Here is a 12273-nt window from a genome sequence, read left to right as displayed (position 1 = left end):
CTTTACTTTGAAAGATAATCGCGTTCTTTTGAAAGGTTATTAATTTCACGAAAGCTTTAGTAAGAAACGCTCATGCGTTTCTTTGTAAAGACAAGCAGTTGTTTGCTACGTGTGAAAGCACTGTTAGTACTGAGATCAGTGTTGCTTTTCTCAGTACAAGCTTTACTTTGAAAGATAATCGCGTTCTTTTGAAAGTTTATTAATTCACGAAAGCATTAGTAAGAAACGCTCATGCGTTTCTTTGAGAAGACAAGCAGTTGTTTGCTACGTGTGAAAGCACTGTTAGAACGGAGATCAGTGTTGCTTTTCTCAGTACAAGCTTTACTTTGAAAGATAATCGCGTTCTTTGAAAGTTTATTAATTTCACGAAAGCTTTAGTAAGAAACGCACATGCGTTTCTTTGTAAAGACAAGCAGTTGTTTGCTACGTGTGAAAGCACTGTTAGAACTGAGATCAGTGTTGCTTTTCACAGTACAAGCTTTACTTTGAAAGATGATCTCGTTCTTTTGAAAGTTTATTAATTTCACGAAAGCTTTAGTAAGAAACGCACATGCGTTTCTTTGTAAAGACAAGAAGTTGTTTGCTACGTGTGAAAGCCCTGTTAGAACTGAGATCAGGTTTAATTTCCTCAGTACAAGCTTTACTTTGAAAGATAATCGCGTTCTTTTGAAAGTTTATTAATTTCACGAAAGCTTTAGTAAGAAACGCACATGCGTTTCTTTGTAAAGACAAGCAGTTGTTTGCTAAGTGTGAAAGCACTGTTAGAACTGAGATCAGGTTTAATAATATCAGTACTAGCTTTACTTTGAAAGATAATCGCGTTCTTTTGAAAGTTTATTAATTTCACGAAAGCTTTAGTAAAAAACGCTCATGCATTTCTTTGTAAAGAAAAGCAGTTGTTTGCTACGTGTGAAAGCACTGTTAGAACTGAGATCAGTGTTGCTTTTCTCAGTACAAGCTTTACTTTGAAAGATAATCGCGTTCTTTTGAAAGTTTATTAATTTCACGAAAGCTTAAGTAAGAAACGCTCATGCGTTTCTTTGTAAAGACAAGCAGTTGTTTGCTATGTGTGAAAGCACTGTTAGAACTGAGATCAGGTTTAATTTATTCAGTACAAGATTTACTTTGAAAGATAATCGCGTTCTTTTGAAAGTTTATTAATTTCACGAAAGCTTTATTAAGAAACGCACATGCGTTTCTTTGTCAAGACAAGCAGTTGTTTGCTACGTGTGACAGCACTGTTAGATCTGAGATCAGTGTTGCTTTTCTCAGTACAAGATTTACTTTGAAAGATAATCGCGTTCTTTTTAAAGTTTATTAATTTCACGAACGCTTTAGTAAGAAACGCTCATGCGTTTCTTTGTAAAGACAAGCAGTTGTTTGCTACGTGTGAAAGCACTGTTAGAACTGAGATCAGTGTTGCTTTTCTCAGTACAAGCTTTACTTTGAAAGATAATCGCGTCCTTTTGAAAGTTTATTAATTTCACGAAAGCTTTAGTAAGAAACGCTCATTCGTTTCTTTGTAAAGACAAGCAGTTCTTTGCTACGTGTGAAAGCACTGTTAGAACTGAGATCAGGTTTAATTTCCTCAGTATAAGCTTTACTTTGAAAGATAATTGCGTTCTTTGACAGTTTATTAATTTCACGAAAGCTTTAGGAGGAAACGCACATGCGTTTCTTTGTAAAGACAAGCAGTTGTTTGCTACGTGTGAAAGCACTGTTAGAACAGAGATCAGTGTTGCTTTTCTCAGTTCAAGCTTTACTTTGAAAGATAATCGCGTTCTTTTGAAAGTTTATTAATTACACGAAAGCTTTAGTAAGAAACGCACATGCGTTTCTTTGTAAAGACAAGCAGTTGTTTGCTACGTGTGAAAGCACTGTTAGAACAGAGATCAGTGTTGCTTTTCTCAGTTCAAGCTTTACTTTGAAAGATAATCGCGTTCTTTTGAAAGTTTATTAATTTCACGATAGCTTTAGTAAGAAACGCACATGCGTTTCTTTGTAAAGACAAGCAGTTGTTTGCTACGTGTGAAAGCACTGTTAGAACTGAGATCAGTGTTGCTTTTCTCAGTACAAGCTTTACTTTGAAAGATAATCGCGTTCTTTTGAAAGTTTATTAATTTCACGAAAGCTTTAGTAAGAAACGCACATGCGTTTCTTTGTCAAGACAAGCAGTTGTTTGCTACGTGTGAAAGCACTGTTAGAACTGAGTTCAGGTTTAATTTCCTCAGTACAAGCTTTACTTTGAAAGATAATCGCGTTCTTTTGAAAGTTTATTAATTTCACGAAAGCTTTAGTAAGAAACGCTCATGCATTTCTTTGTAAAGACAAGCAGTTGTTTGCTCCGTGTGAAAGCACTGTTAGAACTGAAATCAGTAGGTTTAATTTCCTCAGTACAAGCTTTACTTTGAAAGATAATCGCGTTCTTTTGAAAGTTTATTAATTTCACGAAAGCTTTAGTAAGAAACGCTCATGCGTTTCTTTGAAAAGACAAGCAGTTGTTTGCTACGTGTGAAAGCACTGTTAGAACTGTGATCAGTGTTGCTTTTCTCAGTACAAGCTTTACTTTGAAAGATAATCGCGTTCTTTTGAAAGTTTATTAATTTCACGAAAGCTTTAGTAAGAAACGCACATGCGTTTCTTTGTAAAGACAAGCAGTTGTTTGCTCCTTGTGAAAGCACTGTTAGAACTGAGATCAGTGTTGCTTTTTACAGTACAAGCTTTACTTTGAAAGATAATCGCGTTCTTTTGAAAGGTTATTAATTTCACGAAAGCTTTAGTAAGAAACGCTCATGCGTTTCTTTGTAAAGACAAGCAGTTGTTTGCTACGTGTGAAAGCACTGTTAGTACTGAGATCAGTGTTGCTTTTCTCAGTACAAGCTTTACTTTGAAAGATAATCGCGTTCTTTTGAAAGTTTATTAATTCACGAAAGCATTAGTAAGAAACGCTCATGCGTTTCTTTGAGAAGACAAGCAGTTGTTTGCTACGTGTGAAAGCACTGTTAGAACGGAGATCAGTGTTGCTTTTCTCAGTACAAGCTTTACTTTGAAAGATAATCGCGTTCTTTGAAAGTTTATTAATTTCACGAAAGCTTTAGTAAGAAACGCACATGCGTTTCTTTGTAAAGACAAGCAGTTGTTTGCTACGTGTGAAAGCACTGTTAGAACTGAGATCAGTGTTGCTTTTCACAGTACAAGCTTTACTTTGAAAGATGATCTCGTTCTTTTGAAAGTTTATTAATTTCACGAAAGCTTTAGTAAGAAACGCACATGCGTTTCTTTGTAAAGACAAGAAGTTGTTTGCTACGTGTGAAAGCCCTGTTAGAACTGAGATCAGGTTTAATTTCCTCAGTACAAGCTTTACTTTGAAAGATAATCGCGTTCTTTTGAAAGTTTATTAATTTCACGAAAGCTTTAGTAAGAAACGCACATGCGTTTCTTTGTAAAGACAAGCAGTTGTTTGCTAAGTGTGAAAGCACTGTTAGAACTGAGATCAGGTTTAATAATATCAGTACTAGCTTTACTTTGAAAGATAATCGCGTTCTTTTGAAAGTTTATTAATTTCACGAAAGCTTTAGTAAAAAACGCTCATGCATTTCTTTGTAAAGAAAAGCAGTTGTTTGCTACGTGTGAAAGCACTGTTAGAACTGAGATCAGTGTTGCTTTTCTCAGTACAAGCTTTACTTTGAAAGATAATCGCGTTCTTTTGAAAGTTTATTAATTTCACGAAAGCTTAAGTAAGAAACGCTCATGCGTTTCTTTGTAAAGACAAGCAGTTGTTTGCTATGTGTGAAAGCACTGTTAGAACTGAGATCAGGTTTAATTTATTCAGTACAAGATTTACTTTGAAAGATAATCGCGTTCTTTTGAAAGTTTATTAATTTCACGAAAGCTTTATTAAGAAACGCACATGCGTTTCTTTGTCAAGACAAGCAGTTGTTTGCTACGTGTGACAGCACTGTTAGATCTGAGATCAGTGTTGCTTTTCTCAGTACAAGATTTACTTTGAAAGATAATCGCGTTCTTTTTAAAGTTTATTAATTTCACGAACGCTTTAGTAAGAAACGCTCATGCGTTTCTTTGTAAAGACAAGCAGTTGTTTGCTACGTGTGAAAGCACTGTTAGAACTGAGATCAGTGTTGCTTTTCTCAGTACAAGCTTTACTTTGAAAGATAATCGCGTCCTTTTGAAAGTTTATTAATTTCACGAAAGCTTTAGTAAGAAACGCTCATTCGTTTCTTTGTAAAGACAAGCAGTTCTTTGCTACGTGTGAAAGCACTGTTAGAACTGAGATCAGGTTTAATTTCCTCAGTATAAGCTTTACTTTGAAAGATAATTGCGTTCTTTGACAGTTTATTAATTTCACGAAAGCTTTAGGAGGAAACGCACATGCGTTTCTTTGTAAAGACAAGCAGTTGTTTGCTACGTGTGAAAGCACTGTTAGAACAGAGATCAGTGTTGCTTTTCTCAGTTCAAGCTTTACTTTGAAAGATAATCGCGTTCTTTTGAAAGTTTATTAATTACACGAAAGCTTTAGTAAGAAACGCACATGCGTTTCTTTGTAAAGACAAGCAGTTGTTTGCTACGTGTGAAAGCACTGTTAGAACAGAGATCAGTGTTGCTTTTCTCAGTTCAAGCTTTACTTTGAAAGATAATCGCGTTCTTTTGAAAGTTTATTAATTTCACGATAGCTTTAGTAAGAAACGCACATGCGTTTCTTTGTAAAGACAAGCAGTTGTTTGCTACGTGTGAAAGCACTGTTAGAACTGGGATCAGTGTTGCTTTTCTCAGTACAAGCTTTACTTTGAAAGATAATCGCGTTCTTTTGAAAGTTTATTAATTTCACGAAAGCTTTAGTAAGAAACGCACATGCGTTTCTTTGTCAAGACAAGCAGTTGTTTGCTACGTGTGAAAGCACTGTTAGAACTGAGTTCAGGTTTAATTTCCTCAGTACAAGCTTTACTTTGAAAGATAATCGCGTTCTTTTGAAAGTTTATTAATTTCACGAAAGCTTTAGTAAGAAACGCTCATGCATTTCTTTGTAAAGACAAGCAGTTGTTTGCTCCGTGTGAAAGCACTGTTAGAACTGAAATCAGTAGGTTTAATTTCCTCAGTACAAGCTTTACTTTGAAAGATAATCGCGTTCTTTTGAAAGTTTATTAATTTCACGAAAGCTTTAGTAAGAAACGCTCATGCGTTTCTTTGAAAAGACAAGCAGTTGTTTGCTACGTGTGAAAGCACTGTTAGAACTGTGATCAGTGTTGCTTTTCTCAGTACAAGCTTTACTTTGAAAGATAATCGCGTTCTTTTGAAAGTTTATTAATTTCACGAAAGCTTTAGTAAGAAACGCACATGCGTTTCTTTGTAAAGACAAGCAGTTGTTTGCTACGTGTGAAAGCACTGTTAGAACTGAGATCAGGTTTAATTTCCTCAGTACAAGCTTTACTTTGAAAGATAATTGCGTTCTTTGAAAGTTTATTAATTTCACGAAAGCTTTAGGAAGAAACGCACATGCGTTTCTTTGTAAAGACAAGCAGTTGTTTGCTACGTGTGAAAGCACTGTTAGAACTGAGATCAGTGTTGCTTTTCTCAGTACAAGATTTACTTTGAAAGATAATCGCGTTCTTTTGAAAGTTTATTAATTTCACGAAAGCTTTAGTAATAAACGCACATGCGTTTCTTTGTAAAGACAAGCAGTTGTTTGCTACGTGTGAAAGCACTGTTAGAACTGATATCAGGTTTAATAATATCAGTACAAGCTTTACTTTGAAAGATAATCGCGTTCTTTGAAAGTTTATTAATTTCACGAAAGCTTTAGTAAGAAAAGCACATGCGTTTCTTTGTCAAGACAAGCAGTTGTTTGCTACGTGTGAAAGCACTGTTAGAACTGAGATCAGTGTTGCTTTTCTCAGTACAAGCTTTAATTTGAAAGATAATCGCGTTCTTTTGAAAGTTTATTAATTTCACGAAAGCTTTAGTAAGAAACGCACATGCGTTTCTTTGTCAAGACAAGCAGTTGTTTGCTACGTGTGAAAGCACTGTTAGAACTGAGTTCAGGTTTAATTTCCTCAGTACAAGCTTTACTTTGAAAGATAATCGCGTTCTTTTGAAAGTTTATTAATTTCACGAAAGCTTTAGTAAGAAACGCTCATGCATTTCTTTGTAAAGACAAGCAGTTGTTTGCTCCGTGTGAAAGCACTGTTAGAACTGAAATCAGTGTTGCTTTTCTCAGTACAAGCTTTACTTTGAAAGATAATCGCGTTCTTTTGAAAGTTTATTAATTCACGAAAGCTTTAGTAAGAAACGCTCATGCGTTTCTTTGAAAAGACAAGCAGTTGTTTGCTACGTGTGAAAGCACTGTTAGAACTGTGATCAGTGTTGCTTTTCTCAGTACAAGCTTTACTTTGAAAGATAATCGCGTTCTTTTGAAAGTTTATTAATTTCACGAAAGCTTTAGTAAGAAACGCACATGCGTTTCTTTGTAAAGACAAGCAGTTGTTTGCTACGTGTGAAAGCACTGTTAGAACTGAGATCAGTGTTGCTTTTCTCAGTACAAGCTTTACTTTTAAAGATAATCGCGTTCTTTTGAAAGTTTATTAATTTCACGAAAGCTTTAGTAAGAAACGCACATGCGTTTCTTTGTAAAGACAAGCAGTTGTTTGCTACGTGTGAAAGCACTGTTAGAACTGAGATCAGGTTTAATAATATCAGTACAAGCTTTACTTTGAAAGATAATCGCGTTCTTTGAAAGTTTATTAATTTCACGAAAGCTTTAGTAAGAAAAGCACATGCGTTTCTTTGTCAAGACAAGCAGTTGTTTGCTACGTGTGAAAGCACTGTTAGAACTGAGATCAGTGTTGCTTTTCTCAGTACAAGCTTTACTTTGAAAGATAATCGCGTTCTTTTGAAAGTTTATTAATTTCACGAAAGCTTTAGTAAGAAACGCACATGCGTTTCTTTGTCAAGACAAGCAGTTGTTTGCTACGTGTGAAAGCACTGTTAGAACTGAGTTCAGGTTTAATTTCCTCAGTACAAGCTTTACTTTGAAAGATAATCGCGTTCTTTTGAAAGTTTATTAATTTCACGAAAGCTTTAGTAAGAAACGCTCATGCATTTCTTTGTAAAGACAAGCAGTTGTTTGCTCCGTGTGAAAGCACTGTTAGAACTGAAATCAGTGTTGCTTTTCTCAGTACATGCTTTACTTTGAAAGATAATCGCGTTCTTTTGAAAGTTTATTAATTCACGAAAGCTTTAGTAAGAAACGCTCATGCGTTTCTTTGAAAAGACAAGCAGTTGTTTGCTACGTGTGAAAGCACTGTTAGAACTGTGATCAGTGTTGCTTTTCTCAGTACAAGCTTTACTTTGAAAGATAATCGCGTTCTTTTGAAAGTTTATTAATTTCACGAAAGCTTTAGTAAGAAACGCACATGCGTTTCTTTGTAAAGACAAGCAGTTGTTTGCTACGTGTGAAAGCACTGTTAGAACTGAGATCAGTGTTGATTTTCTCAGTACAAGATTTACTTTGAAAGATAATCGCGTTCTTTTGAAAGTTTATTAATTTCACGAAAGCTTTAGTAAGAAACGCACATGCGTTTCTTTGTAAAGACAAGCAGTTGTTTGCTACGTGTGAAAGCACTGTTAGAACTGAGATCAGGTTTAATAATATCAGTACAAGCTTTACTTTGAAAGATAATCGCGTTCTTTGAAAGTTTATTAATTTCACGAAAGCTTTAGTAAGAAAAGCACATGCGTTTCTTTGTCAAGACAAGCAGTTGTTTGCTACGTGTGAAAGCACTGTTAGAACTGAGATCAGTGTTGCTTTTCTCAGTACAAGCTTTACTTTGAAAGATAATCGCGTTCTTTTGAAAGTTTATTAATTTCACGAAAGCTTTAGTAAGAAACGCACATGCGTTTCTTTGTCAAGACAAGCAGTTGTTTGCTACGTGTGAAAGCACTGTTAGAACTGAGTTCAGGTTTAATTTCCTCAGTACAAGCTTTACTTTGAAAGATAATCGCGTTCTTTTGAAAGTTTATTAATTTCACGAAAGCTTTAGTAAGAAACGCTCATGCGTTTCTTTGTAAAGACAAGCAGTTGTTTGCTCCGTGTGAAAGCACTGTTAGAACTGAAATCAGTGTTGCTTTTCTCAGTACAAGCTTTACTTTGAAAGATAATCGCGTTCTTTTGAAAGTTTATTAATTTCACGAAAGCTTTAGTAAGAAACGCACATGCGTTTCTTTGTCAAGACAAGCAGTTGTTTGCTACGTGTGAAAGCACTGTTAGAACTGAGTTCAGGTTTAATTTCCTCAGTACAAGCTTTACTTTGAAAGATAATTGCGTTCTTTTGAAAGTTTATTAATTTCACGAAAGCTTTAGTAAGAAACGCTCATGCATTTCTTTGTAAAGACAAGCAGTTGTTTGCTCCGTGTGAAAGCACTGTTAGAACTGAAATCAGTAGGTTTAATTTCCTCAGTACAAGCTTTACTTTGAAAGATAATCGCGTTCTTTTGAAAGTTTATTAATTTCACGAAAGCTTTAGTAAAAAACGCTCATGCGTTTCTTTGAAAAGACAAGCAGTTGTTTGCTACGTGTGAACGCACTGTTAGAACTGTGATCAGTGTTGCTTTTCTCAGTACAAGCTTTACTTTGAAAGATAATCGCGTTCTTTTGAAAGTTTATTAATTTCACGAAAGCTTTAGTAAGAAACGCACATGCGTTTCTTTGTAAAGACAAGCAGTTGTTTGCTACGTGTGAAAGCACTGTTAGAACTGAGATCAGGTTTAATTTCCTCAGTACAAGCTTTACTTTGAAAGATAATTGCGTTCTTTGAAAGTTTATTAATTTCACGAAAGCTTTAGGAAGAAACGCACATGCGTTTCTTTGTAAAGACAAGCAGTTGTTTGCTACGTGTGAAAGCACTGTTAGAACTGAGATCAGTGTTGCTTTTCTCAGTACAAGATTTACTTTGAAAGATAATCGCGTTCTTTTGAAAGTTTATTAATTTCACGAAAGCTTTAGTAAGAAACGCACATGCGTTTCTTTGTAAAGACAAGCAGTTGTTTGCTACGTGTGAAAGCACTGTTAGAACTGATATCAGGTTTAATAATATCAGTACAAGCTTTACTTTGAAAGATAATCGCGTTCTTTGAAAGTTTATTAATTTCACGAAAGCTTTAGTAAGAAAAGCACATGCGTTTCTTTGTCAAGACAAGCAGTTGTTTGCTACATGTGAAAGCACTGTTAGAACTGAGATCAGTGTTGCTTTTCTCAGTACAAGCTTTACTTTGAAAGATAATCGCGTTCTTTTGAAAGTTTATTAATTTCACGAAAGCTTTAGTAAGAAACGCACATGCGTTTCTTTGTCAAGACAAGCAGTTGTTTGCTACGTGTGAAAGCACTGTTAGAACTGAGTTCAGGTTTAATTTCCTCAGTACAAGCTTTACTTTGAAAGATAATCGCGTTCTTTTGAAAGTTTATTAATTTCACGAAAGCTTTAGTAAGAAACGCTCATGCATTTCTTTGTAAAGACAAGCAGTTGTTTGCTCCGTGTGAAAGCACTGTTAGAACTGAAATCAGTGTTGCTTTTCTCAGTACAAGCTTTACTTTGAAAGATAATCGCGTTCTTTTGAAAGTTTATTAATTCACGAAAGCTTTAGTAAGAAACGCTCATGCGTTTCTTTGAAAAGACAAGCAGTTGTTTGCTACGTGTGAAAGCACTGTTAGAACTGTGATCAGTGTTGCTTTTCTCAGTACAAGCTTTACTTTGAAAGATAATCGCGTTCTTTTGAAAGTTTATTAATTTCACGAAAGCTTTAGTAAGAAACGCACATGCGTTTCTTTGTAAAGACAAGCAGTTGTTTGCTACGTGTGAAAGCACTGTTAGAACTGAGATCAGTGTTGCTTTTCTCAGTACAAGATTTACTTTGAAAGATAATCGCGTTCTTTTGAAAGTTTATTAATTTCACGAAAGCTTTAGTAAGAAACGCACATGCGTTTCTTTGTAAAGACAAGCAGTTGTTTGCTACGTGTGAAAGCACTGTTAGAACTGAGATCAGGTTTAATAATATCAGTACAAGCTTTACTTTGAAAGATAATCGCGTTCTTTGAAAGTTTATTAATTTCACGAAAGCTTTAGTAAGAAAAGCACATGCGTTTCTTTGTCAAGACAAGCAGTTGTTTGCTACGTGTGAAAGCACTGTTAGAACTGAGATCAGTGTTGCTTTTCTCAGTACAAGCTTTACTTTGAAAGATAATCGCGTTCTTTTGAAAGTTTATTAATTTCACGAAAGCTTTAGTAAGAAACGCACATGCGTTTCTTTGTCAAGACAAGCAGTTGTTTGCTACGTGTGAAAGCACTGTTAGAACTGAGTTCAGGTTTAATTTCCTCAGTACAAGCTTTACTTTGAAAGATAATCGCGTTCTTTTGAAAGTTTATTAATTTCACGAAAGCTTTAGTAAGAAACGCTCATGCATTTCTTTGTAAAGACAAGCAGTTGTTTGCTCCGTGTGAAAGCACTGTTAGAACTGAAATCAGTGTTGCTTTTCTCAGTACATGCTTTACTTTGAAAGATAATCGCGTTCTTTTGAAAGTTTATTAATTCACGAAAGCTTTAGTAAGAAACGCTCATGCGTTTCTTTGAAAAGACAAGCAGTTGTTTGCTACGTGTGAAAGCACTGTTAGAACTGTGATCAGTGTTGCTTTTCTCAGTACAAGCTTTACTTTGAAAGATAATCGCGTTCTTTTGAAAGTTTATTAATTTCACGAAAGCTTTAGTAAGAAACGCACATGCGTTTCTTTGTAAAGACAAGCAGTTGTTTGCTACGTGTGAAAGCACTGTTAGAACTGAGATCAGTGTTGCTTTTCTCAGTACAAGATTTACTTTGAAAGATAATCGCGTTCTTTTGAAAGTTTATTAATTTCACGAAAGCTTTAGTAAGAAACGCACATGCGTTTCTTTGTAAAGACAAGCAGTTGTTTGCTACGTGTGAAAGCACTGTTAGAACTGAGATTAGGTTTAATAATATCAGTACAAGCTTTACTTTGAAAGATAATCGCGTTCTTTGAAAGTTTATTAATTTCACGAAAGCTTTAGTAAGAAAAGCACATGCGTTTCTTTGTCAAGACAAGCAGTTGTTTGCTACGTGTGAAAGCACTGTTAGAACTGAGATCAGTGTTGCTTTTCTCAGTACAAGCTTTACTTTGAAAGATAATCGCGTTCTTTTGAAAGTTTATTAATTTCACGAAAGCTTTAGTAAGAAACGCACATGCGTTTCTTTGTCAAGACAAGCAGTTGTTTGCTACGTGTGAAAGCACTGTTAGAACTGAGTTCAGGTTTAATTTCCTCAGTACAAGCTTTACTTTGAAAGATAATCGCGTTCTTTTGAAAGTTTATTAATTTCACGAAAGCTTTAGTAAGAAACGCTCATGCATTTCTTTGTAAAGACAAGCAGTTGTTTGCTCCGTGTGAAAGCACTGTTAGAACTGAAATCAGTGTTGCTTTTCTCAGTACAAGCTTTACTTTGAAAGATAATCGCGTTCTTTTGAAAGTTTATTAATTCACGAAAGCTTTAGTAAGAAACGCTCATGCGTTTCTTTGTAAAGACAAGCAGTTGTTTGCTACATGTGAAAGCACTGTTAGAACTGAGATCAGTGTTGCTTTTCTCAGTACAAGCTTTACTTTGAAAGATAATCGCGTTCTTTTGAAAGTTTATTAATTTCACGAAAGCTTTAGTAAGAAAGGCTCATGCGTTTCTTTGTAAAGACAAGCAGTTGTTTGCTACGTGTGAAAGCACTGTTAGAACTGAGATCAGGTTTAATTTCCTCAGTACAAGCTTTACTTTGAAAGATAATTGCGTTCTTTGAAAGTTTATTAATTTCAATAAGCTTTAGGAAGAAACGCACATGCGTTTCTTTGTAAAGACAAGCAGTTGTTTGCTACGTGTGAAAGCACTGTTAGAACTGAGATCAGTGTTGCTTTTCTCAGTACAAGCTTTACTTTGAAAGATAATCGCGTTCTTTTGAAAGTTTATCAATTTCACGAAAGCTTTAGTAAGAAACGCACATGCGTTTCTTTGTAAAGACAAGCAGTTGTTTGCTACGTGTGAAAGCACTGTTAGAACTGAGATCAGTGTTGCTTTTCTCAGTACAAGCTTTACTTTGAAAGATAATCGCGTTCTTTTGAAAGTTTATTAATTTCACGAAAGCTTTAGTAAGAAAGGCTCATGCGTTTCTTTGTAAAGACATGCAGTTGTTTGCTACGTGTGAAAGCACTGTT

Source organism: Chionomys nivalis, chromosome 26, assembly GCF_950005125.1.
Source record: "Chionomys nivalis chromosome 26, mChiNiv1.1, whole genome shotgun sequence".
NCBI lineage: Eukaryota > Metazoa > Chordata > Mammalia > Rodentia > Cricetidae > Chionomys > Chionomys nivalis.
The sequence above is the reverse complement of the archived record's forward strand: the minus strand, read 5'-3'. Positions refer to the sequence as shown.